We start from the raw sequence: 13,899 nt of genomic DNA, 5'->3' as shown, positions 1-13,899 counted from the left end.
GATAAGATGTTACAACAATACTCTCTTATTACTCCCCAGTTTTGGGTTTTATTAATGAACAAAATCACCGCAGTGTTCCATAACAATTATGGGCTGAAGTTTCCTGCTGATGTAACCAATATGATTTTCTGTGTTTCTGAGCATACAGGTTGTGTACGCTGTTTGGAGTCTGGTGTATGCTGAATCAAATGTTTTTATTGTTGTGATCTTCCATCTGAAGATTGGTTTCATGGAGTTTCCCATGCTAGCCTATCCTGTGTGACCCTCTTCACCTCTGCATAACTACTGCAGCATACAATAACTTGAACTTGCCTACTGCAGTCAGTTTTTGGTCTCCTACAGTTGTTACCCCCATTATATTCACAGATGACCACATATTGTGGAAATTGCATATTGTAATGTAGGATGCAATAATAACGTACGGAAAGTTTCTGTTGAAAATTACGAATTATTTAGGAATAAAGGAGATGGCTCACCAAAAGGCAGAAGCACTGTCTCATCGATAGGCACACGAACAAAAGGTATGTAGAATGAGATTTTCACTGTGCCGTGGAGTGTGCACTGATATGAAACTTCGTGGCAGATTAAAACTGTGTGCCGGACCAAGAGTCAAACTTGGGACCTTTGTCTTTCGTGGGCAAGTGCTCTACCATCTGAGCTATCCATGCACGACTCACGACCCGTCCTCACAGCTTTACTTCCACCAGTACCTCATCTTCTACTTTCCAAACTAAAAGGTACGGTGCTTGGCGAGCTTCCAGAATGCACTTTCTTTTTCTAGCTGTAGGGAAAACATGCGCGCGCACACACACACACACACACACACACACACACACACACACACACACACACACACACTCACATGCGCATGTCTCCTTATGTTGTGGTCGCTCAACTGCCAGCTCTTTACTGGCCCACGGTGAGTGTTCTGGAGCGAGGTGGGGCTTTAGAGTGGGGTAGGATGGGGTGGGTTGAGGCAATGTGAGGGATGGAGAGAGATGGGAGGGGTTTGGAGGGAAGCATTTAGTGGCTCGTTGGAGAGTGGGGAGCCATCTGTGGGCTAGCTAGGGGTGCAGGTAGAGGAGTCAGGCGACAGACAGCTGGGCACTCATAGACTAGGGTGTGACGTGAGATAACAGCACACAACTAGCTGATTCGGAGGGGGGGGAGAGGGGGGGAGGGGCGTGTGTGTGTGGGGAGGGGGGGGGAGGGGGGCTGGGAGTTAACTTGGATTTAGGCCAGGAAGCAAAGGATGTGCTGTAAGTATGGCTACGAAAGTTGAGTGTTCTTAAATAAGATCAGCTGGTGCCAATGTATTGGAAAGTAACTGGCACACAAAGTGCAATTGTTGCTCCTTTTTCGTTATGCATTTTAAATAGTCTGCAGAGCAAATTGAATTAGGAGGATCAGGCATTTGTGTGGGTCCAGGAAAGTAAATTGTAGAGCCAGATAAAAGGCGCGCAAGACAGGAGGGGTACTACTACTCATCACTGCTGTATCGTGCTACTAGTACGTGTCAGTGTGAGTGCACCGAGAGTGGTGTTGCCATACATGCGTCTTTAAATTGGTCACCGACTGATCATTGCAGGCTGGCTGCTGGAGGCCGTCTCTGGGAGCCAAGCGTGCAGTGTGGTCCCTGCCGTGCCATCTGCTGGCAACTCGCACATATATAAGTATGGAACAGTGCTGACTGACTCTCTGTGTGATTCTAGTTTGTAATGTGCACATCAGTGTTCTGTGTCTTGTTGAGTCCTTAGAGGCATATTGTTCGGAGGTTATTATTAAAGCCATATTTGTGTGACTTGGATCACACTTCAGTATTACTTGGTTAGTACATCACCACAAACATATGGACCGGGAATGAACATGCTTTGACAGTTTGCTACATCTCTCTCTTCTAGGACTGACATGGTAGCTGCCTTGCATTTCTTAATGACTCTGACCTTGTCAACCACAAACTGAATCTTAGTACAGTCATGATTTCCCTGAAGAGGTTACATGACAGCAGAGACTTGTAAAATTGTGTTACCCATTTCTCTAGCCAGTGAAGATTCATTCTATACCTTCAGATACAGTGTCATGTAGGAGTAGAACAGCAAGAAATACGGAGCTCCTCTAACAGTAATGACAGTTTATCACCTCCCAACACTACATGTGCCAATGTTTCAGTGCATTTTTGAATACGTTTGTTAACAGATTCATCAACACAACAAAAATTTACGATCTCAGTAGCATCTTATTTCTTAACTCATACTTTCCTATTCATCAGAATCTTCATCACTGCTGTTTGATTCGTCAGAGCTCCCTGCTGTACTTTGTTTTATTTCATAGTTAGAATTAGTTGAAATACCACCTACCGTATTTACTCAAATCTAAGCCGCACTCAAACCTGAAAAATGAGACTCGAAATAAAGGAAGGAAAAAAAAAAATTCCTGAATCTAAGCTGCACCTGAAATTTGAGACTCGAAGTTCAAGGGGAGAGAAAAGTTTTAGGCCGCACCTCCAAATCGAAACAAAGTCGGTCCATTGTAATATGAGACACAACTTAGGTCGAATGATTGACGATACAGCTACAGTAGTTTGGTTCGAGTCGTAAGCTTAGCAGTTAAGCTTTACCAGGTAGCCTGTGCTATGCGTCAGGCGCTCCTCCGTATTTATACTGGTACCCTTCCTTTTTCACGTGCTTCGTCTGGTTTGAATCGATTGCTTATTTTGCTTTGATCTGATAAGTGCCGTTTTCCTTGTTATAGGCGTTTATGTCACTCTAAGCTGAAAATGCATTACTGTACTGTGTCATGCATTGTTAGTCGCATTCTGATAGTGCGTGTTTGCGGCCTGTCGTCGCTCGCGGCATGGCTTGGTTTTGTGCATGCTACCGCCGCTTACAATTAAAAAAAAAAAAAAAAAAAAAAAAAGAGAGAGAAATCATCTCATTAGCAGAACAATGGCAAGAGACTACTATTTCTTGTTACTTACACTGCTGCTTTCTTTGATATTGATCAACAAGAACCAAATAATAGACTGTGTATGATAGAACATGTTCTGAACGAGAGTTAGGCGAAAATTTTTCTCCATTTGAAAATCTTTGCGGCCGCTTCTTTAGTACATCAAATTCTGCACAGAAATTAGAGTCATCTTAGATTTAAAAATCTAGTCAGTTGCCGTGCTTCATTTATGACTGTATCACTATTAGGCATAAGAATAATACCAATATAAACATGACACGATATGTATATTCTTCCGCGTTTGCTGTTGTCTCACTCTAGTTTCATAGTTTATTAGGCAGACAGGATTTAAATAAGATAGCAGCAAACACGAAAGAATACGTGGCAAAATGTTTATATTCGTATTACTCTTATGATGAAGAGAATACTGCATGTGATTCACATTACATCAGGTTCCTATTAGCAACCATCTCTTCTCACAGGTAGGAAAAAATTCAAAACGTAGAGTTGGCCATATTGACAAACATCCCAAACAGTCTTGCCAGTCGGATTTTCGTAATACATTGAAGTTCTGCTACATTCGAAGATGAACAATACGGAATTTGTATTTACTTCGTTGGATAATGTATGAAAATTGTCTTCCACCTTTTTTTTTAATTTATTTACTGACGCAGAGGTTTTGGCGCCAGTATTTATCTTTGTGCCTACGAAGCATGCCTGTGTACATCTACATCTACATCTACATTGATACTCCGCAAGCCACCCAACGGTGTGTGGCGGAGGGCACTTTACGTGCCACTGTCATTACCTCCCTTTCCTGTTCCAGTCGCGTATGGTTCGCGGGAAGAACGACTGTCTGAAAGCCTCCGTGCACGCTCTAATCTCTCTAATTTTACATTCGTGATCTCCTCGGGAGGTATAAGTAGGGGGAAGCAATATATTCGATACCTCATCCAGAAACGCACCCTCTCGAAACCTGGCGAGCAAGCTACACCGCGATGCAGAGCGCCTCTCTTGCAGAGTCTGCCACTTGAGTTTATTAAACATCTCTGTAACGCTATCACGGTTACCAAATAACCCTGTGACGAAACGCGCCGCTCTTCTTTGGATCTTCTCTATCTCCTCCGTCAGACCGATCTGGTACGGATCCCACACTGATGAGCAATACTCTAGTATAGGTCGAACGAGTGTTTTGTAAGCCACCTCCTTTGTTGATGGACTACATTTTCTAAGCACTCTCCCAATGAATCTCAACCTGGTACCCGCCTTACCAACAATTAATTTTATATGATCATTCCACTTCAAATCGTTCCGCACGCATACTCCCAGATATTTTACAGAAGTAATTGCTACCAGTGTTTGTTCCGCTATCATATAATCATACAATAAAGGATCCTTCTTTCTATGTATTCGCAATACATTACATTTGTCTATGTTAAGGGTCAGTTGCCACTCCCTGCACCAAGTGCCTATCCGCTGCAGATCTTCCTGCATTTCGCTACAATTTTCTAATGCTGCAACTTCTCTGTATACTACAGCATCATCCGCGAAAAGCCGCATGGTACTTCCGACACTATCTACTAAGTCATTTATATATATTGTGAAAAGCAATGGTCCCATAACACTCCCCTGTGGCACGCCAGAGGTTACTTTAACGTCTGTAGATGTTTCTCCATTGATAACAACATGCTGTGTTCTGTTTGCTAAAAACTCTTCAATCCAGCCACACAGCTGGTCTGATATTCCGTAGGCTCTTATTTTGCTTATCAGGCGACAGTGCTGAACTGTATCGAACGCCTTCCGGAAGTCAAGAAAAATAGCATCTACCTGGGAGCCTGTATCTAATATTTTCTGGGTCTCATGAACAAATAAGGCGAGTTGGGTCTCACACGATCGCTGTTTCCGGAATCCATGTTGATTCCTACATAGTAGATTCTGGGTTTCCAGAAATGACATGATACGTGAGCAAAAAACATGTTCTAAAATTCTACAAGAGATCGACGTAAGAGATATAGCTCTATAGTTTTGCGCATCTGCTCGACGACCCTTCTTGAAGACTGGGACTATCTGTGCTCTTTTCCAATCATTTGGAACCCTCCGTTCCCCTAGAGACTTGCGGTACACGGCTGTAGCGCTACATATATTCGACGGCAGAAGTTTGTTGTGGCAGCACCTACCGACATTTTTCAGAACTTCCACTTGCTTTTGCACTCGATTCTAAGCCGGAGGCAGTTTTTTGGGTTACAAAAACCGGAAAAAAAGAGCAGCTTAGATTTGAGTAAATACGGTACATCCTCTCCTTTGGATTCAACTTCTTAAGTATTATCTTTCAAGTCAACACCTGCTAATCTGTGAGACCGAAATGATGAGCCATACTACTCTATTTCACTGTGCCTGCTTGTTTCATTTGTATAACATTTTATTCCATCATAGATGCTGCACTTACAGTTTCATATATGCATTGCAGCAGCAGACACAATAAAAGTAGCAATCAGCAGTGCTTAGTTTGTTGAATGGGTAAAAAATATGCCATTGTCCCAGTTCCACATATCCCCAATATTTGATTCTGCCAAATTCTGTACTCTCTGAAATCGAATGTTTAATCCAAAGATGAAAGTGAACAAGTTTGATGCAGTATTGCTAATATTGTTTATTACGCATCTTGCTGAATGAAGTGCATACCGTGTCCTTTCTGAAAGGTTTGCAGAAGTAATGCACGTACCAGTTTTCTAAAAACTTACATTGAGATTGTGCTCTCCTTCCTCTTGTACAAATTAGTAGAGCCCTTCGGATTCCTCCAAAATATGCCTCTTGGAAAGGTGGTAACGACAGTATTATCAAATGATAGATTGGCACTCACTGTATACTGTAGATGTTGTGTTGCAGGCAGGGGGGGGGGGGGGGGGGGCAAAAAAAAAAAAAAAAAAAAAAAAAAAAAAAAAAAAAAAAAAAAAAAAAAAAAAAAAAAAAAAAAAAAAAAACCACCTATTAAACACGTAAGTTTTTGGTGCAAACTCTCCCCCCCCTTTCCCACACACACACACACACACACACACACAGACACACACACACACGCGCGCGCGCGCAAATGCAGATCACACATACATGACCACTGTCTCTGGCTGCTAGGGCCAGACTGGGAGCAACTGCGCATCATGGGAGAAACAACGGTCTCGTGTGTGTGTGTGTGTGTGTGTGTGTGTGTGTGTGTGTGTGTGTGTGTGTGTGTGTGTGTTTGTCCACTTTGGAAGAAGACTTTCTGATCGAAAGCTTACGTGTTTAGTAGTCTTTTTGTTGTGCTTGTCTGTCACCTAACATCTCCTGTATACAGTAAATAGCAATGTATCTTTTTTATAATATGGTCATTATTCCAGCCTAGATTTTCTATTGTTTGTTTCCTTTTAAGACCTTATAAAGACAGTTACTGACAATGTCTTTTTTTCTTATTGGAGAAAAGTAAAACCATATGGGGGCCAGAATTAGATTGTAAATGAATATGGAATAGAGTATTTTTATTCTCCCTGTATGCAGTGTCACACTTCATTTCTGGCAGCACCTCCTTCTCAACACATGACTGTCCCCCACCACCTCACCATAGTCTTCAAGTTATATCCTATAGCACTTCTGGGTGGACAAATAGATGAAGGATGTAGTTTAAAACAGTATAACTAAACTTAAAAGTCAAACTGCCCTTTTATAGAGACTGCCATCATTATTTAAACATATTAAACAACATCAAAACAGTCAAAAGAATTTTTTTTCAAAAGAGCAGAAAATTGTAGTGAAATTCATGAAAGGATTGTTTTAAATTGTTATATCTTAAATCAATAAGTATGTCAGCATTTCCCAGGATTTTCTGGCTTAATTAAGACTAGGTCATGCCACCACAGTGGTCAGACAGTGGACTTGCCTTCGAGAGGACAACGGACCCGAGTCCCATCGGGCCACCAAAATTTGGGTTTTCCTTGATTTCCCTAAATGATTTAAGACAAATGCTGGGATGGTTCCTTTGAAAAAGATGACATTCAGCTGAGGAAGCTAATTTCTGTGGCAGGTCTGATGACACAGTGTTGGTGCAAGCACGAGTATTTCAGAGCACACCATTCATTGCACACTGTTAAACATAGGGCTCTGCTGTAGACAACCCCTGTATGTTCCCATGTTGACAACACTGTTGAATTACAATTTCTGTGGCTCAGGAGCATTGAGATTGGGCAGTGAATCAATAGAAATGTGTCATCTGGTTGAATCATTCGTGTTTCGCATTACACCTGCTTGACGGTTTTGTGCACATACACTGTCAACAGAGTGAATTGGTGCTTGAAAGGTAGACGTAGGCCAGTGGGAGCAATATTATGCTATGGAGGACATTCACCTGGTCTTCTGTGGGTCCTGTGGTAGTAACTGAAGGCTCCATAACAGCTTTGTTCTGTGTGAACATTATTGTGCACTGTCCGCACCCTGTCCCTAATGAAGGTGACATGTTTCAACAATATGACTTTCAGTGTCAAGAGGCCAGAATCAAATTCACCCCTTCTGAATCTGATGGAATACATCTGCGATGCTATCAGATACCAGTTCTGCACCCAGAAACCACTGATCTCCAATTTATGGGAATTACATGACCTGTGCTTAGACATGCGGTGCTGCATAATGCTGGGAACATACCTCACATAATGCTGGGAACATACTTGAAATTTGTTGAACTTGTCCCACACAAAATCACTGCTGTATTGTGTTCCAACAGTGGACAAACACATTATCAAACAGGAGGTCATAGTGTTTTGTCTCATCAGTTTATATATTCAATGCTTGAATGAAAGGTGTGCTCTTTTCCTTTTTTCTGCCATTGCGTGTATGCGTAAATAAGGATGTTCTACCATTTGGGCTTGTTTATATGAAGGCTGTCAGTGTTACCACCTGCACAGATACTAAATGCTCCTTTTGTGAAGACCTTTTATCTTGAGAACACTTTTAACTTTGTTTCACAAATGGCAGCACAGTTTCAAGAAAGCTTCATAATTTAATGTAATAGTTAAAATAATACCTTCAGCAAAAGATGTGTGCGTTGGAGTGGGGAAAAAGATTGGAGATGTATGTAGTTTAATTTTCGTAAATTGTTAAGAAGGTTAACAGCTTGGCATGCTAAGATAAATTCCCACATTCTCTAAAAAGAGAGAAAAAGATTAATTTAACAGAATCAGTGAGGTATACAAATATAACTACAGACTTGTAGAACCATTATTTTGTAGGTTAGATTAGATTAGATTCAGCTTTTGTTCCAAGACCCAAAACATGAGATGATTCTCATGGGTGAGTAACATGCCAGAAAGTATAACACAAAAAATATAAAACATTTGAATACCCTGATCATTTGTCAGGAGATTGTCAAACTAGGTGAATACAATACAAACTGGAACAGCTAATATTTTCAGAATTGATACGCTGTCAGACTGAAACATTGTTATGCACTATTAATAAATTTATCAAACAAAAAGTACATAATCTTGACTGTTATGACAAAGTGCTCTCAGAACTGAAATCTAACAGACATTCTTATTTAAGCTGGCCTAACAGCCACTGTTAAGATATTCATCTATAGAGTAGGATGAGTTGCCTATCGAAAAGTCTTTCAAACTCTGTTTAAACCAAGCTTTATCTGATACCAAGTTTTTAATGGTGTCTTTCTTCCACAGATAAATTGTGTTGTAATGCGAGATTTTAATGAAGATGAAGTGTGCAGTTTTGTGGAGTTAACAAAAGAGTAAAATGTTGATGTAAGATTTATCGAGTACATGCCTTTCAGCGGCAACAAATGGAATGATGGGAAGATGGTCTCATTTAGTGAAATGCTCCAAATAATTAGAAAGCAGTGGCCTGATTTTGATCCTCTTCCCAATGGGCCCAATGATACCTCAAAGGTACGTGCAGTATTACATATGAACATACATTGAAAATAATTTAATGTTTATGACTTACTACCAATCACAAGAATACTTCACATTTGCTGGTGGTATGAGAGATGGACTGGTTTAGTTACATATTTCTCATCCCATTCAGTAAGTCTGTCCTGGCCTGGGTTTCTCTGCAGCTTTTCTGCAACTCTCCCCATTTCCTAAACCTTGACAATCCTTTTCTTTCTTCCCTTTTCCTTCCCCTTCATTGTTTCTGCCAGAAGAAGAAGCCACTGGCTCCGAAAGCTTGCACATTTCCGTAACTTTAAGGGGAGTTAGAAGGGGAAAACATTCTTGTTCTTTTTTTCGGGTTTTTATCTGATTATAAAATTTGCAATTTTCCAAATAAAATGATATGTATATTACTTATAAACTTGCGTGGGAAGTATTTTATTTTATTTTCTAAAATATTATCTACACCAGTTGAAAATGTTAAAATTTTTACATGCATTACTTCAAGACCTAATAAAATCGGTAATTTTTTATATACAGCGTAGTCCATTGATCGTGACTGGGCCAAATATCTCACGAAGTAAGTGTCAAACGAAAAAACTACAAAGAACGAAATTTGTCTAGCTCGAAAGGGGAAACCAGCTGGAGCAATGGTTGGCCTGCTATAAGGCGCTGCCATAGATCAAACTGATATCAACTGTGTTTTTTTAAGTAGGAACCCCATTTTTTATTACATATTCGTATAATACGTAAAGAAATATGAATGTTTTAGTTGGACCACTTTCTTCGCTTTGTGATAGATGGCGCTGTAATAGTCACAAACATATGTCTCATAATTTTAGACGAACAGTTGGTAACAGGTAGGTTTTTTAAATTAAAATACAGAATGTAGGTACATTTGAACATTTTATTTCGGTTGTTCCAATGTGATACATGTACCTTTGTGAACTTATCATTTCTAAGAACGCATGCTGTTACGGCGTGATTACCTGTAAATACCACATTAATGCAATAAATGCTCAAAATGATGTCTGTCAACCTCAATGCCTTTGGCAATACGTGTAATGACATTCCTCTCAACAGTGAGTAGTTCGCCTTCCGTAATGTTCGCACATGCATTGACAATGCACTGACGCATGTTGTCAGGCATTGTCGGTGGATCACGATAGCAAATATCCTTCAACTTTCCCCACAGAAAGAAATCCGGGGACGTCAGATCCGGTGAATGTGCAAGCCATGGTATGGTGCTTTGATGACCAATCCACCTGTCATGAAATATGCTATTCAATAATGCTTCAACCGCACGCAAACTATGTGCCGGACATCCATCATGTTGGAAGTACATCGCCATTCTGTCATGCAGTGAAACATCTTGTAGTAACATTGGTAGAACATTACGCAGGAAATCAGCATACATTGCACCATTTAGATTGCCATCGATAAAATGGGGGCCAATTATCCTTCCTCCCTTAATGCCACACCATACATTAACCTGACAAGCTCGCTGCTGTTCCACTTGTCGCTGCCATCGTAGATTTTCCGTTGGCCAATAGTGCATATTATGGCGGTTTAGGTTACCGCTGTTGGTGAATGATGCTTCATCGCTAAATAGAACGCATGCAAAAAATCTTTCATCGTCCCGTAATTTCTCTTGTGCCCTGTGGCAGAACTGTACATGACGTTCAAAGTCATCGCCATGCAATTCCTGGTGCATAGAAATATGGTACGGGTGCAATCGATGTTGATGTAGCATTCTCAACACCGACGTTTTTGAGATTCCCAATTCTCTCGCAATTTGTTTGCTACTGATGTGTGGATTAGCTGCCCCAGCAGCTAAAACACCTACTAGGGCATCATCATCTTTTGTTGCAGGTCGTGGTTGGTGTTTCACATGTGGCTGGACACTTCCTGTTTCCTTAAATAATGTAACTATCGGGCGAATGGTCTGGACACTTCGATGATGTCGTCCAGGATACCGAGCAGCATACATAGCACACGCCCCTTGCGCATTTTGATCACAATAGCCATACATCAACACGATATCGACCTTTTCCGCAATTGGTAAACGGTCCATTTTAACACGGGTAATGTATCATGAAGCAAATACCGTCCGCACTGGCGGAATGTTATGTGATACCACATACTTACATGTTTGTGACTATTACAGCAGCTGGCCGGAGTGGCCGAGCGGTGCTAGGCGCTACAGTCTGGAAACGCGCGACCGCTACGGTCGCAGTTTCGAATCCTGCCTCGGGCATGGATGTGTGTGATGTCCTTAGGTTAGTTAGGTTTAAGTAGTTCTAAGTTCTAGGGGACTGATGACCTCAGAAGTTAAGTCCCATAGTGCTCAGAGCCATTTGAACCATTTTTGACTATTACAGCCCCATCTATCACAAAGCGAAAAAAGTGGTCCAGCTAAAACATTCATATTTCTTTACGTACTACATGAATATGTAATAAAAAAATGGGGGTTCCTATTTTTAAAAAATGCAGTTGATATGAGTTTGACCTATGGCAGTGCCATCTAGCAGGCCAACCATAGCGCCATCTGGTTTCTCCCTTCAAGCTAGACGAATTTCGTTCTTTGTAGTTTTTTCATTTGATGCTTATTTCGTGAGATATTTGGCCCGGTCACTATCAATGGACCACCCTGTAGAAAGCTGTGGATTGCTGTGTTATGAAGATTAAATTATGTGTTTGTATTGGTAGCAGTGTCAAAAATAGTATCGTATCTTTTCATAGTATAAACATGCTTTGTATATCGAAGTGCTAACGTTTTTCCGAGGAAAAGTGACGAATAGACTGGTAAATCTCTCAAAAAGTATGACTCCAAAATGAAGTGTTTTTAAGAAATGTGGGTTTCATGGGAATAAATTTTTGAATAAAGAGAAACATTGTGTTCAGCATGTGGTGTGTGAAGTTACAGACAATGAAATACTGGCAAACTCATGAGTATCTAGCGAAACACCCATTAGTGCTTCGAAGATTAAAATGAAACATAGTGATAACACAGTTATCTCAAAACAAAACTCATGTAAACGGTAGGTTAAGTTATATTCTGATACATTTACACATCCTAATAGGGATGTTATGTGAATGTGTGTGCTGTATGTATGTGGAGGGCCAGTTAGTTTACATGAAGACATTGAGGTATCAAATGGACAAGCCAGGAAACTTATCATTAATTCTGCCAGTTGTAAATATACTCATTCATTTTGGAATTCTGATAAGGGTAAAGATAATTATTTTGAAATAAATGTTAGGTGGTTTTATGGATTGAGAGCTATTGGCAAAGGACACACTGCAGCAGAAACAATGTGTGTCATGATGTATATGCCACGCCCACTTTGTAAAATGGACAAGTATGCAGGATTTATTGGAGCTGCTGTGAAATCTGCTGCATGTGAGTCAATTAAGGGTGCTGAAAATGAAGCTGCTGAAATAAACGATGGTATGATTGACATATCAGTAGCTTTTGGGGCACTTGGTAGAAGCGCAGCTGCAGTTCTAAGAATTCTGTTGCTACAGTGACCAGTGTGGATACTGGAAAGCTAATAGATTTCCAGATTTTAACCAAACATTGTTATAAGTATAAATCAGGGAATGAAGAAGGGCATATCTGTGACAGAAATTATGAAGGACAACTAGTCGTACGGAGGCCTGTGCAGCTGTTGAAATTTATAATCGATCTGTAAACTAAAGGCGAGTGTGTTACACTAAGTTCTTAGGTTAGGCAGACTCAAATGCATATAACAGTGTAGTAGCCACTCAGCCTTATGGTGAGAAGCTTATCACAGAAATGGAATGTGTTGGTCATGTCCAGAAGAGGATGGGTACCAGATTGAGGAAGTTGAAACAAAGTTTGAGAGACAAGAAACTTTCAGGTGGTAAGACCATAAGAAGCAGGCTGACAGACAAAATGATTGATGAACTACAACAGTATTATGAGATTGCCATTAGAAATAATACTGAGGATTTGTTGAAAATGAAGCAGGCAGTATGGGCTACCTTCTTCCAGAGACTGTCAGCTGATGATAAACCAGTACACCATCTTTGCCCTCCTGGATCTGGTTCATGGTACAATTACCGCAATGCCCAGTACTCAAACAGGTCATACAGCCATAAACATTCCATCCCAGCAGCAGTTGTGGATATCATAAAACCTGTTTACAGAGACCTGGCAATCCTGAATTGTTGAAGAAGTGTCTGCATTGTCAGACTCAAAATCCCAATGAGTCGTTCAATAATCTTATAGTGTCAGTGTCATCGTAACTGCCATCTGCGTCACGTCTGCTGTGCAGCGAGCTACGCTAGTTTAAGTGTTAACTCTATTTTTCTTACTTGTCACTTCTTCTCCCGTGTGTTTTTGCTTTTAGGAAGCTTTAATTGTCGAGTGCTAGTAATAGTGTTCCATAGATTTTGTGTTTGTTTTGAATACAGTCAGAGAGAGTCTGTTTAGTCAGCCATAGTGCCAGTAGTGCTAGTGTTTGTTTTGAATACAGTCCAGAGACAGGTAGTGCTATTTTCATTGTTTTCTACAGGAAGTGTCTAGTAACCACAGTTTAGTCAACTATCAGCCGCCTTTAGTGAATTAGCAGTCCAGTTATAAGTTGATTAACTCTCTACAGTAAATTGATTTCTTAGTATGGATAGGATGTGTGACTGCTGTGTACGGACACAGGAGGAGCTGGCCACTGTTCGCGAACAGCTGAACGTGTTGATGGCCGCGATTAGCCGTCTTCAGGCTGTAGCCTTGGAGTGTAGCGGCAGTGGGGAGTCTGGTGCGTTGCATGGTACACCCCAGGTGTTACATGCTTCACCCACTGACCCTTCTGTCGACACATCTTTGCGGGTACCGGGCGCGGTTGGGCCACCCTCTTCCCAAGGGGAGTGGCGGGTTCAGCGGCATTCGCGGCGCACGAGGCGGAGGGTCAGTGTGGAGGCTGGCCGTGTGGCATCGTCCGTTCTGCCTGTGAGTGGACATGTGGCCACTCCTTCAGCAAGCAGGCACATGGGGGGGGAGGGGTTTATTAGTTATTGGGAGCTC

The 13,899-nt window shown here is 41.2% G+C and overlaps 1 pseudogene; it reads left to right on the top strand.

Annotated features, from left to right (window-relative positions):
- LOC124742263 overlaps positions 1-13,899 on the top strand; it is a 59,067-nt pseudogene that overhangs the window by 6,961 nt on the left and 38,207 nt on the right.

This window comes from Schistocerca piceifrons, unplaced genomic scaffold (assembly GCF_021461385.2).
Source record: "Schistocerca piceifrons isolate TAMUIC-IGC-003096 unplaced genomic scaffold, iqSchPice1.1 HiC_scaffold_2281, whole genome shotgun sequence".
Taxonomy (NCBI): Eukaryota; Metazoa; Arthropoda; class Insecta; order Orthoptera; family Acrididae; genus Schistocerca; species Schistocerca piceifrons.
Note: the sequence above shows the minus strand (reverse complement) of the source record. Positions and strands in the feature narration are given on the sequence as shown.